Here is a 23,996-nt window from a genome sequence, read left to right on the forward strand (position 1 = left end):
TATATATATATATATATATATATATATATATATATATATATATATATATATATATATATATATATATATATATATATACACACAGTGGGTACGGAAAGTATTCAGACCCCCTTAAATTTTTCACTCTTTGTTATATTGCAGCCATTTGCTAAAATCATTTAAGTTCATTTTTTTCCTCATTAATGTACACACAGCACCCCATATTGACAGAAAAACACAGAATTGTTGACATTTTTGCAGATTTATTAAAAAAGAAAAACTGAAATATCACATGGTCCTAAATATTCAGACCCTTTGCTGTGACACTCATATATTTAACTCAGGTGCTGTCCATTTCTTCTGATCATCCTTGAGATGGTTCTACACCTTCATTTGAGTCCAGCTGTGTTTGATTATACTGATTGGACTTGATTAGGAAAGCCACACACCTGTCTATATAAGACCTTACAGCTCACAGTGCATGTCAGAGCAAATGAGAATCATGCGGTCAAAGGAACTGCCTGAAGAGCTCAGAGACAGAATTGTGGCTAGGCACAGATCTGGCCAAGGTTACAAAACAATTTCTGCTTCACTTAAGGTTCCTAAGAGCACAGTGGCCTCCATAATCCTTAAATGGAAGACGTTTGGGATGACCAGAACCCTTCCTAGAGCTGGCCGTCCGGCCAAACTGAGCTATCAGGGGAGAAGAGCCTTGCTGAGAGAGGTAAAGAAGAACCCAAAGATCACTGTGGCTGAGCTCCAGAGATGCAGTCGGGAGATGGGAGAAAGTTGTAGAAAGTCAACCATCACTGCAGCCTTCCACCAGTCGGGGCTTTATGGCAGAGTGGCCGGACGGAAGCCTCTCCTCAGTGCAAGACACATGAAAGCCCGCATGGAGTTTGCCAAGATGGTGAGAAATAAGATTCTCTGGTCTGATGAGACCAAGATAGAACTTTTTGGCCTTAATTCTAAGTGGTATGTGTGGAGAAAACCAGGCACTGCTCATCACCTGTCCAATACAGTCCCAACAGTGAAGCATGGTGGTGGCAGCATCATGCTGTGGGGGTGTTTGTCAGCTGCAGGGACAGGACGACTGGTTGCAATCGAGGGAAAGATGAATGCGGCCAAGTACAGGGATATCCTGGACGAAAACCTTCTCCAGAGTGCTCAGGACCTCAGACTGGGCCGAAGGTTTACCTTCCAACAACACAATGACCCTAAGCACACAGCTAAAATAATGAAGGAGTGGCTTCACAACAACTCCGTGACTGTTCTTGAATGGCGCAGCCAGAGCCCTGACTTAAACCCAATTGAGCATCTCTGGAGTGACCTAAAAATGGCTGTCCACCAACGTTTACCATCCAACCTGACAGAACTGGAGAAGATCTGCAAGGAGGAATGGCAGAGGATCCCCAAATCCAGGTGTGAAAAACTTGTTGCATCTTTCCCAAAAAGACTCATGGCTGTATTAGATCAAAAGGCTGCTTCTATTAAATACTGAGCAAAGGGTCTGAATACTTAGGACCAGGGCTTGACATTAACACCCGCCAACCCGCCAAACGCGGGTAGATTTCAGCTGTGGCGGGTAAGACAACCACTCCCACTAGCCACTTTGGCGGGTTGAATATAATTTCAGCCTACAGTCAAATGAAATGTAGCTAAACTCGTCGTAGCACAAAATTACAATCCGATCACAATTCGTTATCAATTAACTTGCAGTTAGTGAAGGCGGGATCGGCGGAATCGTGCTGAATGAGACACAAGACTGTAAAGGACACAACAGAAGCGCTCTCTCTCTCTGACGCGCGCGCGGTCAGTTCTCCTCGTGCCGGAACAGTCAAATACACGCACACACAGATATCAAAATGTCCATCGTGTGGAGTATCTCGCGTGGATACAGTTGGTTATGGCTTAAGTGGACGTAAACAGGTGGGTAATAATTAACCCACTGTATCTGAAAAGTTTAGGCTATTTAATTTACTATTGTATTTGTAATTTGCTAATTTGCTTCTTTGTTCTTTTTATATAGTCAAAATATAAAACAATATAGCAAAAATAACTTATAAATAACTTACAATTATAAAATGTATCATATTATGTTCATATTATTCACCTGTACATACCAGCTGATATACCATGTAGGCCTAGTCTTGATTTAGGTAGTCAATCTGAAAGTTTTAAAGGGTTTTAAATCTTCCAAATCAAGTAAAATGACTCAAAATCAAGTAATTTTAGCATGCCAAAGTCAACTTTAATCATATAAAATGTAATTTCCCAACAGCAAAATTGTGGCCAGTGAAAATGCTGAGTGGCTAGTAACTTTGGAAAACCACTAGCCACAGTGGCTGGTGAGCAAAAAAGTTAATGTCAAGCCCTGCTTAGGACCATGTGATATTTCAGTTTTTCTTTTTTGATAAATCTGCAAAAATGTCAACAATTCTGTGTTTTTCTGTCAATATGGGGTGCTGTGTGTACATTAATGAGGAAAAAAATAAACTTAAATGATTTTAGCAAATGGCTGCAATATAACAAAGAGTGAAAAATTTAAGGGGGTCTGAATACTTTCCGTACCCACTGTGTATATATACATTATATGCATGTATATTAAGGTATATAAGTAGTATTAGAGTTCTGTTCATATATATGATGTGTGTTAATGCATCATTTATTCTGTAGTCTGAAGCAGAAGCAGCCGTGTCCATCTCTACAGGAGGTCAGGTGCTCACCTGATCAATGCTTTCCACACAAACTCAAACAAACTAACAATACTAGAGGAAAAGATGGACTGATGTTGACTGAAGCATTCAGTCGATTGATTTCATCATAGTTTTATTCAGAAAGTAGAAAACAACAACAACCTTGCTTATTTCGCGGTCTCCTCTTTGACTGATCCAGGTTGTAAAGTCAGGCCAGAAGAAGACAGATTTACCCAAATAAAAACTATTCTATGTAAAAGTGTTAAGTGTAAATTGCTCTGATGTACAGTATACATGGTGTATATATTTTGATAGTTACACTTTATTTTGATAGTTCACTTTAGACATTCTACTAACTACTAACTAACTTTGCAATGAGAGTTTATGAGAGTTAGTTGACGTCATTCTCACTACCCGTTGTATTAGTAGACTGTTAGGTTAGGGTTTGGGTTAGTAGATTAAGTTGACATGTAGTTGTAAAGCCACTTATACAGTAGTTGGTCGTCTAAAGTGAGCTGTCAACATAGTGTTATCATTCTGTCTGACGATAATCATCTCAGGCTGCACTAGCTCTGCTTTTTCTTGTTGAGTTTGTGTGTATTTACAGTCTGTTTCTCCTAAAGCAGCTGTGCTGATGTTCTGCTCCATGAAAAACACATCGACCATATAGTTTTAATTATATTACTCATAGAACTTTTATGTGATTATTTATGCATATATTTATTATCATTATTTTTGCATGATCAGGGACATGTTAATTATTTTTATGAAATGACTCCTCAGAGAAATTCACTGTAGCTAAGTGTTGTTCCTCCCATTTTTCAAAGCAGTTGACAGCTTTAATTACAGTTAATTTCCTTGAAATCATTTAAATTCTTCCTCACATTTAAATTAAATTGCAATTGCTAACAGCTCTCACAAAAACATTCAATCATCAAATTAAGCTGGTGTTTTTTAAATTTTTATTTACAATAAGGTTTCATTTGTTAACATTAGTTAACTACACTAGTTAACTAATGAACAATACTCAATAATCTGTACATTTTCTAAAAAAGGATTAACATCAAGTCTTATCTGTTAATATTAGTTAATGCACTGTGAACTAACTTGAACATTAACCAAGATTAATAAATTCTCTAAAATATATATTGCTCATTGTCAGTTAATGCATTAACTAATGTTTATAAATGATACCTTATAGTTAAATGCTACCATATCTTTACTGACATTTCTTTTTGTTCATGATAACTAGATACAATCATTTGGTAACATTTTATTTTAGGGTCTTTTAACTAGTTGCTTATTAGCATGCATATTACTAGAATATTGGCTATTTATTAGTACTTTTTAAGCACATATTAATGCCTTACATTCTTAATCCTAACCTATACCTAAACTGAACAACTACCTTACTAACTTAGACTGGGTAAACCCAGCCTGATCTGCCGGCGATTTGATTTCGCCCGGCAACTCAGTCTGGAAACCCGTACATTCATTTCTACTTGCTTCTGTTACACTTTTGAGGGAACCAATCATAGACTGGCTTATCCACCTTGCTCGCTATTGCCGGGTATAACACGATGACGATAGAGAAGCGACGGCAAGCACAACCATCAATCCAATTCCTTTTAACCTCTTGACGATGCTGAATGATAGTGATGGCGAAATGAAGCTTTGCGAAGCACCGAGGCTTTCCCCTCAAGTGTATCGTAAAAAGGTTCATTACTCAAAGCTTTTCAACACGGTGCACATTACGGTTTCATGTAATAAATCAGTTTGTGCTATGAAAAGCGTATGAAAACAATGTAAATTATTATACATGAAAAAAGTCATTTTACTTACACAATTTGAATAAATGAGTCTGAATAAATTTTGGGGAGAAAAATAGGCAAGCTTTGGCATATATATTATCAAAATAAATGATTGTCATAGAATGAAGTATGAACTGGGAATAAATACAAACGGAACATGTAAATATTTATTCGTATTATGGCTAAAAAGCAAATGACACTTCACATCTGCGCAAGGGTTCACGTTATGTGAATCAGAATATGAAGCAGTCACGTGGTTGATACAAAGTACGTCACCCGGATCGTTGATCTGATTGGTTGAAGGACTATCCAATTGCGTGAATAATGCTCGTTGATCACGCCTCTTGTGCAGTAGAAAATACATACAGACTCCCCAGACCAATGTTCAATTTTAAAGGTGCCATCGAACGTTTTTTTACAAGATGTAATATAAGTCTAAGGTGTCCCCTGAATGTGTCTGTGAAGTTTCAGCTTAAAATACCCCATAGTTTTTTTATTATTAATTTTTTTAACTGCCTATTTTGAAGCATAATTAGAAATGTGCCGATTCATGCTGTTACGTAACAGTCGGTGTTATGTTGAGATTTATATAAGAAGGAGGAAACAATGGAGTTTGTCATTTCCATGTACTGAGTTATTTAACTATTTAATACTGGCTGCCCTTGTCTAATGCCTTGAACATGGGCTGGCATATGCAAATATTGGGGGCGTACATATTAATGATCCCGACTGTTACGTAACAGTCGGTGTTATGTTGAGATTCGCCTGTTCTTCGGAGGTCTTTTAAACAAATGAGATTTATATAAGAAGGAGGAAACAATGGAGTTTGAGACTCACTGTATGTCATTTCCATGTACTGAACTCTTGTTATTCAACTATGCCAAGATAAATTCAATTTTTAATTCTAGGGCACCTTTAAATTGAGCTTGGTCTGGTGATTGCTAGACAATTACTAACTATTAATAAGCAGTAAATTATAAGTTTATTGGGGGAAAAGTCATAGTTAATAGTTTATATGTGTTCCTTATACTAAAGTGTTACCAATCATTTATAGAAAATTGCACTGAAAAGAGCAATTGGAAAAGGATATAGCTGCTGAAGTATCCTAGAGCTGATAATGATGAGAAAAAGTATATATTTAGTTAATTTTCATGTCTTTTTCAGGCCTGGAAATAACACATTTCCAAATCCCTGATATTTCCAGGCTTTTTTTTTTTTTTTGGCACTAATTACTGATGTTTTATTGAAAAAGTATATAGCTCTGTTTGGTTCCCTGTTTGTTGTGAAGTGTGAGAGACTGAAAAGCCTCTCAGATGAACATCTCAGATCCGTGATGAGGAGCACCGGAGAGAGCTCTGTAATTTAGTACTTTTACCATGAAGCACTTGGTCAACAAGAAACCATCTGTCAAGAACAGAAATGCAAATGTGGATGGTGCAGAATGTGTTTTGCTATTCTCATCTCATCAGGAGATGAGTTTGACCAATTACATGGCAGAAATACAAACCTTTAGCAATGACTCCTGATTCTACATGCGGCCCCAGGAAATCCTGGATGAATAAGACTTCATATTTAATAATCTGCAGTCTCAGACAGTAATGATGTATGCATGAAGACGACTCCTGTGATTCTTCCGGTGGCCTTATAAATAAGACAGCAGCTCGTGGAGTAGAGGATTGTGGATTCCAGCCATAACTGTCCTTGTTCTTTGAGCTGAACACCAGGGAGACTCAGTCTCAGTCTCTTAATGTGTGCTGTAGTAACATCATGTGAAAATTATGGAATTAAATTCCAGCACATGATTGGAAATGGTATTGGTCAACTTTTCATTCATGCATTGTGTTTTTGTTAGCTTGTTAGTTGTCATGTTATTATTATTTTTTAAGGGGACCTATTATATTAAGATGTAATATAAGTCTCTGGTGTCACCAGAGTGTGTATGTGTTGTTTCAGCTCAATATACCCGATCATTGCCACTTTTTGGGTGTGAGCAAAAATGCGCTGTTTTTAAGTGTGTCCCTTTAAATGCAAATAAGCTGCTGCACCCGGCCCCCTTTCCAGAAGAGGGCGGAGCTTCAAGAGCTCATGCTCCGGCATACCGGCAACAACAAAACAGGACAATCTCATGCACCAAAAATGTCAGAAAGTTTTAGTTAGTTTAGTTTTAATTAATTTTGTTAAATTTTAAGTGACATTTTATGAATTAAACAGCTTGTAAACGTACTTCATCACTAGAGAAATTGAAATAAAAAATCCATAAAAGTATTATGCAATCATTTAAAGGGCACCTATTATGCAAAATCCACTTTTACATGGTGTTTGGACATAAATATGAGTTGGCAGTGTGTGAACACAATCACCCTAATAAAAATCCACCCACTCATTTTTTATCCCCATTAATCCAAAGCAGTCATGCCGTTTTGATTCAGTGTGACATCACACTGCTCAGGCCCCGCCCATGGCTGCTGAGTGACAGTCCTGAATTAGCATAGTTTCCGCCCTAAGCGACTTGTACACTGTACATTGTCAACAATGTCCCGTAAGCAATCCTGGTGTTTTGTTTTTAGATGCAAGACTGAACATAAGACTTTTCATTTTCTCCCAACATCTGAGCCACTAAAGACGCAGTGTTTTAGTTTAATATTTGAAGATAATGCACCCCAAAATTGACCTTAATTAATTTATGTCTGTGCAAATGTAAGGCTGAACACTGTTATTAACAATTGTCATTTTGGCTGCGTGAGATTCTCCAGCTTTGTTGTTGTTGAGCAACTGAAGTGTGAGCTGTTAAAGCTCCGCCCTCTTCTGGAAAGGGGGCAGGAGCAGCAGCTCATTTGCATTTAACTCCCTCAGGTCGGCGGTCACGCCGGCGTGACCACCGCGGTTTTTTTCTTACCAGTGTGAAAGAGACTCAAAATACTCCGTCAATGTTGCACATACAATTAAGAGCTATACACCAGAAATGTTTGGTTTTAAATCGTGTAAGTCAAAAACAAATATTCTCTGTTTATGTAATCTGTATGAAAAGAGAGCCATGTCAGAAATCCGTGATTCAGCTCATTATCCACTAATGCGGCCACGCCAACGGAGCCAGCGCTATTCAGAGGCAAATACTGAGGCAATGCATGCATACATCATCTCAATCGTGTATTTATTGTCTTGAAAAGTGTTTATCTGGATGATATAGCGATCTCTGGCCTCTGTTAGTTCCTGGAGAGTCACATGGTTGTCCTTCTTTAGATTAATTTGTGGACTAAAGGTGTACAGAGCGCCCTCCAGCTGCAAGTATGAATTGAAAACACAGTATCCAGCACTCATAATGATGACAATAAATATTACCCCTGTGTATAGAAAATTTACATAAACATGAGAATCCATCAATATTTCTCCAAATGTGCATGCTTTTAAGCTAAAAGCCTATATGAAATGCCACAGAGGTAACATAATTGTTCAGACACTTTGCATCACAGAAATACATTATATTTTAAAGAATATAATAGAATACCATTATTTTAAATTGTAATAATATTTCACAGTATTGCTGTTTATGATGAGCTGAGACATTATTACAGAGGGTTTTTTTTCACAGCCTACCTGACTGAAAGGCCTCATTAATATGCAAGTCATTTCAGGTCATTATTATGTGATTCTTTTGTCTTCTCAGGTGTAAATGGCCCATTATTCATGCAGATTCACGCCTCCACGCATACTGTGTTTCTTGACAAAAAGTGTCTTACAAAATTTAAATCTCTCTATTGTTTTATATGAAGGAGTAGGCAGAATAATTTTACATCATTCTGAAGCAAAAACTCTAGTCTACAACCTCCAATACCCAGAAGTCTTGTGAACACAGATTTAATATTATTTTTTTTTTTGGCTTTATTTCAGTGACTTAAGTTTTTTGTTTTTTCAATAACCACGCATAAACATTATTCCTTCAAAAACACAAACATGTACATACATGTTCCTCACGTATTATTGTAGCCTAGTTTGTGCTGAATACAGTGTAATGACACTTTTGTCATTTATATGTTTATGAACAACTGAAAAAAGCACAAATGTCAGGGCATGTCAAAACTTCTCCAGGGCCCCAAAAATCCTCAGACCCCAGAGGGTTAAAGGGACACACACAAAAATGGCGTGTTTTTGCTCACACCCAAATAAGGGCAAATTTGACAAGCTGTAATAAATGATCTGTGGGGGATTTTGAGCTGAAACTTCACAGACACATTCTTGGAACACCAGAGACTTATCTTTTGAAAGAGGCATAATAGGTCCCCTTTAAGACATTTCTCCTTTAGACAAAAAGGGTTCTTTAAAATTGAATCAAGAACCCCAGAGTTCTATATTGAACCTTTTTTCTATGACTGACTTTCTTACGGAACAGATGCATTTTTGAAGAATAGCCTTATATAGCGCTCAAGATGTATGTGATTAGACAGACTGATATTTTGTATTTGCATTGCAGTGATTAAATGTGACAAAACAACAAACTAAATGAAGCTAGTCTTTGGGAGAGCTGAAGGGGAAGCCAGAGAATCATTTATTCATCTATTTCTCTGTTTATCATACGGTACAGCAGCATCACGAATCGTTGATGCACACTCATTTTCTGAAAATCAGATGAAAATGTTCATGTGGCTTTGTTGAACTTTTAGAAATTATTAAAAGAGGTCACATATATCAAGCTTTCATTGATCTTTTGAGATAAAAGAGTCCATTTCTCTGAAAACCATCTGTTACTCTGGACATCTGGTTTAGAGCAGCATGAAGGCTAGTAACCAATGACAGAAGTTTAATTTTTCAATGAACTATATCCTTTAATGCTCTTTGAATCTTTTGATGTGTTATTGTGTGTTTGTTCAAGAGAGAGAGACAGATGGAGAGACAGACCGAACACACAAACACTTATTGATCTCATCAGAGGGGCTGCTGGGAAAATCAGTGCGTTCAAGTGTCCTCAATAATGTGACTTTTCTCTTTGTCTCTCTCTCATTCTCTAGACGGCAGATTTGTCATTTTCCGAGCTGCAGAAGTGCTAGACAGATGACAGAAGGATAAAATTAGAAAACAGAGGCACTTATCATGTCAGACTAAGCACGTCATTCTCCCACAGGATGGAGCCGGAGCCGGGATATAGCATACACCAGTGAGCTTTCATCAGATGAGTAGTGTTTGATTGATTGACCGTCCTTTATTGATAATCAGTCATATATAATGGGGAATCTCATGAAACCTGTCAAAAACATGTGCAAGTCATATTTCACCCACAAAATAACGAAAAATATTTTTCATAAAGAAAACAGATACTATTTTCAGGAGCATTATGATTTTTTTTTATTTATTTTTTTTATTGTGGCATTATTTTCATGACAATTATGTATTTATAACAGTATAATATAATGTTATAATGTTAGTATTTGTTCTATTGCTTATATATATATATATATATATATATATATATATATAATATACACCATGTGTATACGTACATGTAAATATTCATATACGTTTGTATCATATCTATAGGTAGATGAGTGTCATTTTCTGAATATTTGGTATCTTTCATTGACCATTTGTTTATATTCTGTTTTGTACCATATTCATGGACAAGGTATAATGAGAATCACCAATGAGAATGAGAATAACCAGAACACTGGTAATGAGGATGACACTTTTTTTTTTTTATTATAAAAATGAGAATTTGGGAGGAAACGTGCTTTGTTTTTGTGGAAAATAATGTTACAGTATAAAAATCCCAATGGCATTAAAATAGTATTTTTTTGTTTGTTTGTTTGATTTTGAGGTGAATTGTGACCTGGACACACACACACACACACACACACACACACACACACACACACACACACACACACACACACACACACACACAGAGGTTGATGTTGCTGCACAGTAATTTATATCCAGGATGAGAGCGGCTGAAATGGTCTCGGTGACTCATTGATAAATTGGCACACAGTGATGGCTGCTGATCGCCAGTGCAGGAAACAAACACATTTCTCTTTCCCATTGCAAACAGACTCACAGGTTCAGGTATGAAATGATTCAGGTGGAACAGTAATGTGATAAATACTGCCTCCATTTGAGAGAATTAAGAATCGCCCAAAGGCTTCAGTATCGAGCCGATGTACAGAAGGAGATGTTACTGCTATGTTACTCTTCTCATATCACCTCTGAAAGCCACATATGTCTTTTTGAGTGCTTCTTTTCTCTCATACTGGCTGTTAGTGATTTTTATTTCAACAAGATCCCACAGATCTAATGAAGAATAATAATATATTGAGGATGAGCCACTAATATCACCAAAAGGAATAGCAAAAATAAATATAGCTGCAAGTAGCAATTAAGGGGCCAAGCACAACAGAAGCAAACAAACAGACCAACAATGTCATAACGGACTATGATAGCAACTGAGACAAAGACACTGCATGTCAATCAGACCAACAGTACTGTAGTAAAAGCCAATTTTTTATGTTTTGTTCAATTATAGCGCAGTCCCTCCGCTTTTGTGTGTCCTCAAAGTGCCTCCATATATAAGTGTGTCAATTGTTTTTATATGCATGAACACATAATTTGATAAACACATTTTTTTTGCCACATACTATCAAAATTTTGACATTTGGCTATTAGCATATAGTCAATCACCTATGTTTTCAATTTTCCTAAGGTGGTTTCATCTCGATCCAACTAACAGATTCGAAGAATTTTGTGAATGTTGTTTAAATGCTAAATCACAACATTGCACTAACCACAAGGCAAAACCTAGTATGTTTGGTATAGTTGGACTCGGCAAGGCTTCAGGAATCCAAGGAGGTGTCCCACATCCAAAGTTATAAGCATGTCAATTATTTTTTCACCACTAGGTGGCGCTGGTCTGAAACTTCTCAGACTCCTTCAGGGTATTGTGCCAATGAACCATACACAGCAAAATCCGCAGAGTTAAATCAACTCTGCTTAGAGTACATATGGTCCCTCTCTATATAGTGTTAAAATAACACTGAAGCAGAGTTAAAGTTAAAGGGTTAGTTCACCCAAAAATGAAAATTATGACATTAATGACTCACCCTCATGTCGTTCCAAACCCGTAAGACCTCTCACTTTATTGTTCATCTTCGGAACACAGTTTAAGATATTTTAGATTTAGTCTGAGAGCTTTCTGTCCCTCCATTGAAAATGTATGTACGGTAGACTGTCCATGTCCAGAAAGGTAATAAAACATCATCAAAGTAGTCCATGTGACATCAGTGGGTGAGTTAGAATTTTTTGAAGCATCAAAAATACATTTTGGTCCAAAAATAACAAAAACTACGACTTTATTCAGTATTGTCTTCTCTTCCGGGTCTGTTGTCAATCCGGGTTCACGACTCCGCAGCTGCTGATGTAAGACGCTGCTGACGTGTTATCTGGTGCGCCCGAGCTTCGTTTACAGTCTGAGGGAGACGCACGCTGTATTCAAGCTATTCTACATTGTTTGTATTTTGGTATTGCGATATTTTTTTTTTAAATGGTGCGTAAGTGTGCATGTGGCGGATGTCCTAATCGCCAAAAACAACGACGTAAAAGTGCATTACCAACGCCGACAGATGAAAGGATTCAATGGAATCAATTCAATGGAATCAATTCAGTGGAAAGGATTCCGGAAGAGAAGACAATGCTGAATAAAGTCGTAGTTTTTTTTATTTTTGGACCAAAATGTATTTTTGATGCTTCAAAAACTTCTAACTGACCCACTGATGTCACATGGACTACTTTAATGATGTTTTTATTACCTTTCTGGACATGGACAGTTTACTGTACATACATTTTCAATGGAGGGACAGAAAGCTCTCGGACTAAATCTAAAATATCTTAAACTGTGTTCCGAAGATGAACGGGGGTCTTACGGGTTTGGAACGACATGAGGGTGAGTCATTAATGACAATTTTCATTTTTGGGTGAACTAACCCTTTAATGAGATAATTAAGCGATTAATTAAGTGATGATTGAGCATTAGTGATAAACACCTGCTGTTAACAAGCAGAATCACAGAAGAAAAAAGAAACACAAAAATATAACTCTGCTTCAGTGTTCCTTTAACACTATTTAGAGAGGGATCATATGTACTCTAAGCAGAGTTGATTTCATTTTGCTGTGTACTGAGCTTTGTAATGATACGTTCACGTGTTCGTAAAATACAGCATTTTAATACAAAATTCAAAATGGCCAATGCCGAAAAAAATGGCTGATATGGGAAAATTAGATATCATTTAACATGATGCCCAGAATCTAACAAGACCACTTTTATGTTAGTTAGTCACTTTATCGTCCACAAAAAAACACATTCAATATCATCATACAAATCACATAAAAGACAACAAGTAACACAATCACCCCTCACACCCCTATAAAGGCTGTTGGCACAAATGACTGATTTTATGATTTTTGGACAAACTGTTGTTTGTCCAAAATGCTTGTGATGACATGGACCAAGTTTGGTCTGAATATGATAAGGGTTGAGGAGATATAGCCTTATGTCTATTTTCGCAAACGCTACATAAAATTTGTTCACACGTTTTTCGAAAACAGTTTAACAAATCAACTTAAATTCCACAACTTTTTGTCAGCATGGTCTGAAGATTATCTGGTTCAATTTTAGTGAAAATCAGAGCAACGGCCTAGGAGGAGTTTTTGGAAAATTCAAAATGGTGGGAAAATTTTCATGACAGAAAATGATGTCATAGGGTGCAATCGAATCGTCTTGAGGCAAAGAATCAGAGGGAAAATGAAAAATAATTTTGATTCTAGCTTTTAAATACTAAGGTGAGAGTGACTGTTATGTGGATGTGGGCATTACAGAAGGGCATGTGGTCTGTGCATTTCAATTATTTTACATTATTTTATTTTAAATAAATTAAAGGTGCCATCGAACGTTTTTTTTTACAAGATGTAATATAAGTCTAAGGTGTCCCCTGAATGTGTCTGTGAAGTTTCAGCTCAAAATACCCCATAGATTTTTTATTAATTCATTTTTTTAACTGTCTATTTTGGGCATAATTAGAAATGCAGATTCATGTTGCGGCCCCTTTAAATGCTCACCCTCCCCGCCCACGGAGCTCGCGCTTGCCTTAAACAGTGCATAAACAAAGTTTACACAGCTAATATAACCCTCAAAATGGATCTTTAAAAAAAGTGTTCGTCATGCATGCTGCATGCATGCGTCGGATTATGTGAGTATAGTATTTATTTGGATGTTTACATTTGATTCTGAATGAGTTTGAGGCTGTGCTCCGTGGCTAACGGCTAATGCTACACTGTTGGAGAGATTTATAAAGAATGAAGTTGTGTTTATGCATTATACAGACTGCAAGTGTTTAAAAATGAAAATAACAACAGTCTTTTCTCAGTGAATACAGTAAGAAACGATGGTAACTTTAACCACATTTAACAGTACATTAGCAACATGCTAACAAAACATTTAGAAAGACAGTTTACAAATATCACTAAAAATATCATGCTATCATGGATCATGTCAGTTATTATCGCTCCATCTGCCATTTTTCGCTGTTGTCCTTGCTTGCTTACCTAGTCTGATGATTCAGCTGTGCACAGATCCAGATGCCATGAGCTGGCATATGCAAATATTGGGGTCTTACATATTAATGATCCCGACTGTTACGTAACAGTCGGTGTTATGTTGAGATTTATATAAGAAGGAGGAAACAATGGAGTTTGTCATTTCCATGTACTGAGTTATTTAACTATGCCAATATAAATTAAATTTTTAATTCTAGGGCACCTTTAAATCAAGGCAGCTTACTTAAGTGAGAAACCTTGCAAGTTTTTCTGTTTCTCTAAGGGCATTGTCTCTGCTCTTCCTTTAAAGAAGGTAAAAACAGCAAGACAGAAAAGTTTGTGTGGTGTCCTCACTGAAGTTCATAACTAAATACAGGAAAAGTAATGCTTCTTTTCTTTGCGCTGTAAAAAAAAAAAAAAAAAAAAAAAATCCAAGCCAGCATATTCCATGCTTATATCCCAAACCATTTTCTTTCTGCAAACTTTAGATGACAGGCCTTGGAGAGCCGGTGGGTTTAGTTGAAACGCAGAGCTCTTTCCATATCCGGCAGTATTCCTCCTTGTATCAAGGTACAATTTAAAGAGCTGAAGTCCCCGAGGTCCACTGTCAGGACAGCAGCATGGGGACATTTCCCAGCATGCACTGCACAATAACGCTCCCTACCTGCCAGTCTGAATGTTGAGTGACAGTATCTCATCAGGGGGTGAGAAGTGTGTTTTTAACAGGTGCATTAATTCATCCTGCGGTGCGGAGAGGAAAGAAGATCCTGAAAACAAAACAGCTCAGAAAGGATCAGCGGGTGGGCGGATGAGAGGAGAGATACAGCTGTGCCCTCTTTCCACAGAGCAGCAGCAACTTATCATAAGTTATAATGTGAAGAAGAGTTGAGCTGTATAATGTCAGCATCTGCTGTGACTTCTGATATAATGTCCTTGTGTTTTAGGAGGTTAACTCGCTGCGAAACCAGTCCATTTGATGCTTCTTGATGTTTGATGTTTGTTTCTTGATGTTTTTGTTTTCCAGCAGGATGACACTTCATGTCACAAAGCTCAAATCATCTCAAACTGGTGAACATGACAGCTAAACTCAAATGACCTCCACAGTCACCAGATCTCAGTCCAATAGAGCAGCTTTGGGATGTGCTTGAACAGGAGATTCGCATCATGGATGTTCAGCCGACAAATCTGCAGCACCTGTGTGATGATATCATGACAATATGGAGCAAAATCTCTGAGGAATGTTTCCAGCACCTTGTTGAATCTGTGACATGAAGAATTAAAGCAGTTCTGAAGGCAAAAAGGGGTCCAACCCGGTACTAGCAAGTGAACCGAAGTGGCCAGTGAGTGTATATATATATATATATAGAGAGAGAGAGAGAGAGAGAGAGAGGCCTATAATTGTGCTTGCTGATAGCATCATTTGTTTGCATACACTCTCTGAAAATTGGGTAATGGTACATGCACAAACAAAACAAATTGCACACAATGCAATATGCACAGCACCGTGATAGTAAAGTTAAATGCACCAGGCAAATGACTTTTGTCAATTCATTGCATGCTATAATAAGACTCATTTGCAAAGAAAGGAGGCATGTTTGCACTAAAAATAACCACAATTCGTTTAAATATGCAGCTCTGTTGCATTTAGCTCTTGCTATAGTTCACCCCAAAATTAAAGTTATCCCATGATTTACTCACCATCAAGCCATCCTCTTCTTTCAGATGAACACAATCTGAGATATATAAAAAATATATCCTGGTTCTTCCAAGCTTTATAATGGTAGTGAAGTGGGCAAGAGATTTTGAAGCCAAAAAAAGTGCATCCATCCATCCATCCATCCATCATAAAAGTAATCCATACAGCTTCTGAAGTGAAGCAATGCGTTTTTGTAAGAATTTTTTTTGAAAACTTTTAACTATAATAACTAGCTTCCAGCAGACAGCCATACACATCGATTTAAGGCGAAAGAGTAACCTCTGACGCAAAGTAGGATGTAGGAGTAACATAAGCTTAGATGCCTCTCGTGGTTCAAACAGATAGGGCTGTGCATCAGACTCAAGCTCCTCTTCTCTTATATCGAAATCCTCTGACATTTCTCTTTCAAAATTCTTGTTTTAGACTTCTGATTCATGACCGGTGTTTTGTTTTGCTCTATCCTCTGCGCTTCCATGTTCATCATTGCGTCATGTGTCTTTTCAGAGGTTACTCTTCCACCGCACATCAATGCATACGGCTGTCTGCCAGAAGCTAGTTATTATAGTTAATAAAGTTTTAAATATGGATATTTTTCTTACAAAAACCCATCGTTTCACTTCAGAATGCCTTTGTTAACTCCCTGGAGCCGTGTGGAGTACGTTTATGATGGATGGATGCACTTTTTTGGGTGCATCCACTATTACAAAGCTGGGAAAAGCAAGAAAATTATTTAATATAACTCTGATTGTGTTTGTCTGAAATGATAGTCAAGTACATCATAGGATAATTTTCATTTTTGGGTGAACTATCCCTTTACTATGACTGTTAAAGGTGCTAAAGAGGATGTTTTGTTTTATACATCTTTGCAATATTACTTGAAACTGTCTTTACTAACTGATAAAAGACTATTTATTAGGTGCACTGAAAGGAATAATATTAATATACATCATCTGTGCACGAGGTAGGGCCTTAAAAACATCAGCCAATCGTTTACGCGATCACCCTCTGGCTTGTCAATCACTGCCGTGACGTTCCTTGTGAGAGACATGCGCGGATTGGCCCTCTGACTTGTCAATCACTGCCATGACGTTCCTTGTGAGAGACGAGCGCGGCTGCGCGCTCCAGTAACTTTCCACACTCCACAGGCGCCGCATGCAATGTTTTTGTCAGGAGACAGGAGTAACAACTGCAGATTATGAGTTACCTGCGGTGAGTCCGACATAATGAATCCACTAACACGACACAGCGAATGCTGGTGATAAACACTCGTGTTCCAATACTCGTGCACGAGTTTTGGGAGGCGTTCCCTCGAAATGACCTGTGAAGGAGGGGGGTTGTTCTTACGCATGCGCTCATTTCAAAAACTCACTAACTGTCTTTGGTTTCTCAGTCGACGAAAAGATCCTCTTTAGCACCTTTAAGATACTAATGTGCGGCAATGGGTTTTGACTTCTGCTTTGACCTCACTGCATCTGAGCTCTTGATGAAACAAGTGTGTTCCCTCACTGTGTTGAAGGTCACTGTCTGACGCAGCACAGGCCACAGATCTGCTCAGACAGCACTAGACTTCCTGCAGTGATTAACGGCTGCTAAAACGCCAGGCCGGACACAGTTAATGTCACCGGGATTATCACTCCCGTCCCGCCGAACGAAGCTCGCAGATGCCGTAAATCTCCTGTCACGACGTCCGTTTCCATTAACCGTATTTCATCACTCACTTAAGGTGAGAACTTTCACTTTTTTACTCTCGTGCAGCAGTTGTAAATCTGTAGAAAGGAAAGAAGAGAGACTCTGGCTTATTGGTTCTCTAATGGTCCATTATCATAGCTGTGTAATGTCATTGTGCTCCTAATAGGAGCTTTAATTACTGGGTAAAATAACATGATCTGGAGGTGAAGCCAAAATTATGTCTCATTACATTTATATATTGTATTTTTTTTTTTTTTTGGTGCATATTTCAATCTTTCAAAACATGTTTGTTATGTATTATGTAGGACCTAAAACTAAGGTCTATAAAATATTTTTTGCATTTTCTAACATTGTCATATTCTTCAGCCCTCTATTTCCAGGCCAAAAAGCATCTTGAAAGCCATGTTTAGAGCATGATATCTTGAGAATTATGATTGCTGGCCTCATAAGAATTGGCAGAAACATAGACTAACATGTTCACTTCAAGTCCAAATGACTTAGATTCCCCTCAATATTTTCAGAACTGGCCTCTAAAGTTGGAAAAAAGTGAAAAGAAAAAAAAAATCTAGAGGTCGGTATTGGTATTTAATCAGACCCATAAAAAGATTAAGGATGCTAAAATATGTGATTTGATTTCAAATCATGTGGCTTTAATTGACTTAATGTCAGTCTGTCAGTTTTCTGTCATGATCAGAATATGAAATGTTAACATATTAGTCAGATATGATACAATATTTTACACATTTTCAGGCACTAATTTGACAGTGTTGACTCTTGAAAAGTAGCATGGGAGCACGTTTATATGTGCATTATATGTGTAACATTTTAAAAGTCTTTACTGTCACTTTTGATGAATTGAATGCCTCTTATTGAATTAAAGTGTTCATTTCTTAAAATAAAAGTCATACAGTAGCTTTCACAGTAAACCATCCCTGTACCGTTAATAATTATAGCTCTTTGAATGTTCTCGGTGAGGGTGTATGATAGCTCCATAATGTGGGTCCCTCCTCAAATAGCAATTAAATCATGCTATTTATCATAACTAGACATGGAGTCGATTAGTGCATACTTTGGACCGAAAGAATCGTGTCTCATACGCATATTAATGTAATGTAAAAACCGTGCTGACATGCATACATTAATCATATATCATGTCTGCAATACAGGGCCACGACTGACACGTTTAATATGTGCTGTAATCCATAATACTCATTAAATGTGATTCAAATGAAGGTATCAGTGCGGTGGACTGAAATTTTAATGACAGTACGACACATATTGTGCAAGTATATTGTGTCCATGTTTGAATAAATGATGCCCTGCACCTTTCCACTGGCACCGACTGAAGTGAATTTAAACCATCTGTGACTGCTGCAAATGTCACATGCACACTCGACTAGCTGCGAGCGCACCGAGGAGCAGAGGAGACGAATATGTTTATGATGTTTGTGACTCTGTAACCCGTGACACAACTTACACCAACTAAACCAGTGAAATGTGAAATGAGCTTGTTTGTGTGTCAGTCGAGGGAACAGAGGAAGAAAAGTCACCAATGAGATCGTTTAAAATTCCTCTTTCGCCAAGACAGCAGTGAGATTAAATGGAGAGAAAACGTAGACTTTGACACTGCTTTAACACAGTTATATGTTAAAGACCCCTGTAGTCAATAATTGTATCCCTTAAAACTCATCTTTGATCAAAATGACATATTTAAATGTTTTTTTCCTTGAAAAAAAAAAAAAATCTTCATGCCCTAAAATAGCTTGAAATGTAACTCTACACCCTTGCCTCATTTAGTATACTCGGTTCTATGAATATGCAAATTAGCCCCGCCTCCACCCACTCACACCAGTTCAGAGATCCACTCATTGGCGATTTCAAACCTCGTTTTTGAGACTGTCTTCGGTTTACTGCAGTTTTAAAGGTCCCGTTTTTCGTGGTTTTTTGAAGCTTTGATTGTGTTTATAGTGTGCAATATAACATGTGTTCATGTTTCGCGTGTAAAAAAACACAGTATTTTTCACATAATTTACTTATCTGTATACCGCTGTTTCCACTGTCATAAAAACGGGCTGATGACTTCCTTGTTCTATGAAGTCCCTCCTTCAGAAATACGTAACGAGTTCTGATTGTGCCAGCGGTTCCTGTGTTGTGATTCGACAGCAGCTTAGCGAACCCAGAGCCATAGAGAGCGCACCTTGCCGGGAAAGGTCACGCCTCTTACCATAACGTGTGCTGCACATAGTTTTACATGTGGATTATTGTGGTGTCATGCCGAATGAACACAAAAGACAATAATTCCCGAGAGACTGAACTCTTTAATCTCCACAAGCAGCGACAGAAAATGTACAACGTTAGCACTCACTCAGAAGAGTACCTCATACGGAAAACGGCCATATACATAAACATAGTCCCCTCTTGTGGCCATTATGTGCACTGCAGTCCAACATTAACTATTGCAGTAAGGATACCACAATTATAATTTTCGGGAACCGAGTTAAACATAAATTGTTGACCATTGATCTCTAAGTACAGCGTCCCTGGGAATGCCAAACAAAGGTGATTGGACTGCGGGATGAAAATAACAGCGTTTCGACGACATGGCGACAAACACACTCTACAAACGCAACTCTTGCTCTTCTCCGTGGGAGCGCAACAAGACCACGCCCCCTTTTTTGTGTATTCCTGTGGGCGGAGGTTAGTCAAAAAACTGTTTTAGTGACGTCATTAAAGAAGGAAGTAGAGGGATGTAGTCCAAACTGGCCGTTCGATGTAGGCGACTTCTGTTAAATAAAATATCTCGCTTGGCATTGAACTTTGAGCTTTAAAATTTTACAGATTTTATTTATACTCTAACAGCAACATTACACACTAACTAAAGTTTGAAACATGGGATCACGAAGAACGGGACCTTTAAAGAGAAAATACTCAGCAATGGTGTTGATTTATGAATTTGCACATGGTTCGTCTTAAAGCATATTAAAAACACCACATAGAACAACATAAACAACATTAAAAACTTGATTTTCACCACAGTGGGACTTTAAATTACTGTTAACTTTGGCAAGTATTTGGAAAGGCTGCACTACATACAGTAAGTAGCCTAAACGAATGACTAAATAGCTATTTGACTATTGAATAACACTATTTCAGAGGTGCAGTAACTTGTATATTTTGATAAAAGATTATAAAGATGAATATATTTTTTTTTCCTTATAATAATGTGCACTGATGAATTAGACCAGGAACTTGTTTTAAGGACAGAAATGTGATCCATTTTGATTTCATGTTGCATCAAAATAAAATAATGTTGGAAAAAAATAATAAATTCAGTCCAGCTTGATGCAATCAGATATTTAGGTTCTCTCAACTATTGTCTTAAAAGTTGTCCTTGTTTACCAAATGCAAAATGCCTCATTCAGCCAATAAATTAATACAGCAAACTACAGATTTCTTGCAATTTCAATTTCTAAGACAATAAATCGATCTATAATTTTGGTAGCTATACATACACTCACCGGCCACTTTATACCAGGTTGGACCCATTTTTGCATCCACCATGTGAGCAGACAGATCGGATATTCCCCTGTCAATGCGAGTCGTATACCATTGAAAAACGCAACGGTGGCAATTGACATCAACACTGATTGCGATCACATGACTCTTTTCAATGGCACAAATGGTGGATGAAGGCTCAAACCAACGCTTTGCTGACCTTTAAAGATGGTGCAGAAAGCAAAAGCTATTGTATTATCCTTTCATCTTTGTCTATTGCAAATCGTTCTGTTTTCACTTCCTTTTCAGGTTTCAAGTTTTTCCAGCTCAGTACGTCTACCTTGGGTTGTTTCGCCAAGTGCATAGTGTAAATGTAGATATCGGATATGGGTCACTTTTTAAAGAAGATGTAAGTCAACTGGGCATCAAGACCTGCAGTGTAAATGCAAGTTTATTTTCCATTTAATTATTAGCTTTTGATCGACTCACAAATCCCCACTTGGGAAACCCTGAGTTTGAAGAATATCACATTATGGTGGTGAATGCAGTTGTGAGTTGTGCCTTTTTAAAGTGTTAAGCAGCATGACTCTGATTCAATCCCGTCTGTGCTCTTCTGCCTTACAGCTCCACACCCTGAGATCCATCGATTTCCACCCTGCCGTCCTGACCGACTCTTTCATTTATAAATCCTCAGGGTCAGTTTTGGTCCTTCTGAAGAGTGTCGGTCCTTTAAGGGCTATTACTCCACTTCTCTTCACTACTGTGTTCTTTACAAACGCCAGAACTGGCGTTTTGTGACTTTTAGTCCATGTGTGTTATCTTTGAGATCAAATTTGGACAAATTTATATTATGCATTTAAATGAAGTTTTTATTAATGATTGCATTTAATTGTGCATCAATAATGTGATTATTTCCAATAATCAGAGTAAGGACTTCATCTCAGTAAGATGTTTACATGACACAAGCAAACCTTTTCACTTTTCAATATTCTGATTATTCTCTAAGAATTATGGTTATGTTTACCGCCATCATTCACATACCCCAATCATTGCCAGTGTCCAAATCAGGTCTATCAACTATCAGTTAATGATTATACTAAGTACATATGAACTATAATAATTTAAAATATGTATGACTTACTATATAGTGCTTTATAAAACAAACTGAACATAATTTATTTCACTTGATAAACTGTTGATAGCCTATTTAATAATTAAACATCATTACATATAACTGAAATATTTGGACATTTATCACTTAATTTAACACATAACTACATTAAAGATGATTGTGAATGCATGTAGGGTAAGTGCAAATGCATATATAAACTAAGCTATCAGGCATTATTATGTAGTTCAAACAGCATTTATAATAACATGATTTTGTAGGAATTGTAACAACACCAGGGTGAGTAAATGACTTTATTTTCATTTCAGGGTGAACTATCCCTTTAAAGAGACTTTGATTTATATCCACATGGACATTAATCTACATAAAAACAGAACACGAAGCTGAAAGTGAAGCTGTAAACTGCTTAAATGATCTGGATTCAGTCAGAATTACTAAATAAAAAAGTGTTTGTGTTTAACTTTCATCCAGTCTGACAGACATATTTTGTTATAATGGTTGAGTAGGTCTCTCCACTATTTTATGTTGCTTCATAAAAGCCTTTATGTTGCTAATTAATTCGTTTATTTTTGTTTATCTTTTTGCAGTAAATGCTGGAGCAGAAGAGACTTCTTTCAAAAAAGGATTAAATAATAATAAAAAAAAACGTACACAATAGGAGGATACGGTATACTTTACTGGTAATATATATATACTCTTCTTGCTTGATTTGTTGTTGTGTTGAAATTCTTCTGTTGTTTAAATTCAGTAAATTGAAACTGTCATGCATTTCAACTTCCTATAGGGGGTGTGTCAAATTCAATTCAAATTCACACTCGTGTATTTCAGAGGAGTCTTAAATATTCAGTTTTGACCCATCTGATGCTCTTCCTTTTCTCTTCATTTTGTTGTACTAGTGCTACAAACATGTCTTTGAAGTAAAAAAAAGAGAAAAGAATATGAAATGAAAGGAATATGAAATTACCCAGTGATGTCCAAACTCATAAGCAGCCTATGACCTTCCCAGGAGGAGCGTGACGGCAGCGTTTGATTCTCTCTGCTGAGGTCTTCATGAGATGCTTCATGGTGAGACCTTTCAACTCTTTGAATAAGCCCACACTCTCCACACGGCTGCGGAAGTTATTCGGACTTCAAAAGGTCAAACTTAACATTTGAAAACTTAAGTGGTGCCTCATGTATAGAGAACAATCCCAAACTAATTCATATAAAACACTGCAGACTCAGATGGAGCTTTAGCATTTTATCCAGCTTCAAAAGCTCATTATGTTCAGATTTCAACTTTTTATGTTGAAAATGTATTTGCTAAAGCATTCTGACTGGTTGTCTGTGGTAGATAACACTGTGGCTCTGGTCCCTCCTGGGATCTTTTTTTTAGGTCACTTAGAAAATTACCATGGCATAGGGGGAGTGTGGGGTAAGATGAGCCATTTTTTTACTTATGTGGTCCTGACTCAGTCTTTGCACGTTCGCTTTGTAAACACTGGATCGGTACTACATCATGCGTGACCTTTCCAACATGATTACATAATGTGTGGCGCATCGCAGTGCTATAGTGGAAGATGAGCATTTGTGGTTAAAAAGTACATACAATTTTATTTTATTTTTTTTTAAATGACTGTTGGTTTCTCTAGATAAGACCCTTATTCTTCGTCTGGGATCGTGTAGAGCTCTTTGAAGCTGCACTGAAACTGACATTTGGACCTTCAACCCGTTGAACCCCATTGAAGTCCACTATATGGAGAAAAATCCTGGAATGTTTTCCTCAAAAACCTTTATTTCTTTTCGACTGAAGAAAGAAAGACATAAACATCTTGGATGACATGTGGGTGAGTAAATTATAAATTATAACTAATTTGTTTTTATTCCTCAGGCCATAATGCTTCTCAAAATACTGATGAGAAACATACAACGTCGAAGCAAAGTTGCTG

The 23,996-nt window shown here is 37.3% G+C and overlaps 2 long non-coding RNA genes across 3 annotated transcripts in view; both read left to right on the forward strand.

Moving 5' to 3' along the window:
• Nucleotides 1–9,850, forward strand: part of LOC125278527 — a 111,873-nt gene extending 102,023 nt beyond the window's left edge. For both annotated transcript variants that reach the window (XR_007187163.1, XR_007187164.1), the window contains one exon: nucleotides 9,490–9,850. This is a non-coding gene — a long non-coding RNA (uncharacterized LOC125278527). The remainder of the gene's footprint in view (nucleotides 1–9,489) is intronic.
• A 7,427-nt stretch (nucleotides 9,851–17,277) lies between these two features.
• LOC125279032 lies at nucleotides 17,278–23,180 on the forward strand. Its single transcript, XR_007187298.1, has 5 exons — nucleotides 17,278–17,478; nucleotides 21,249–21,348; nucleotides 21,564–21,634; nucleotides 22,656–22,748; nucleotides 22,965–23,180. It is a non-coding gene; the product is annotated as an uncharacterized LOC125279032 (long non-coding RNA).
• The last annotated feature ends 816 nt before the right edge of the window (nucleotides 23,181–23,996 follow it).

This window comes from Megalobrama amblycephala, linkage group LG11 (genome assembly GCF_018812025.1).
Source record: "Megalobrama amblycephala isolate DHTTF-2021 linkage group LG11, ASM1881202v1, whole genome shotgun sequence".
Taxonomy (NCBI): domain Eukaryota; kingdom Metazoa; phylum Chordata; class Actinopteri; order Cypriniformes; family Xenocyprididae; genus Megalobrama; species Megalobrama amblycephala.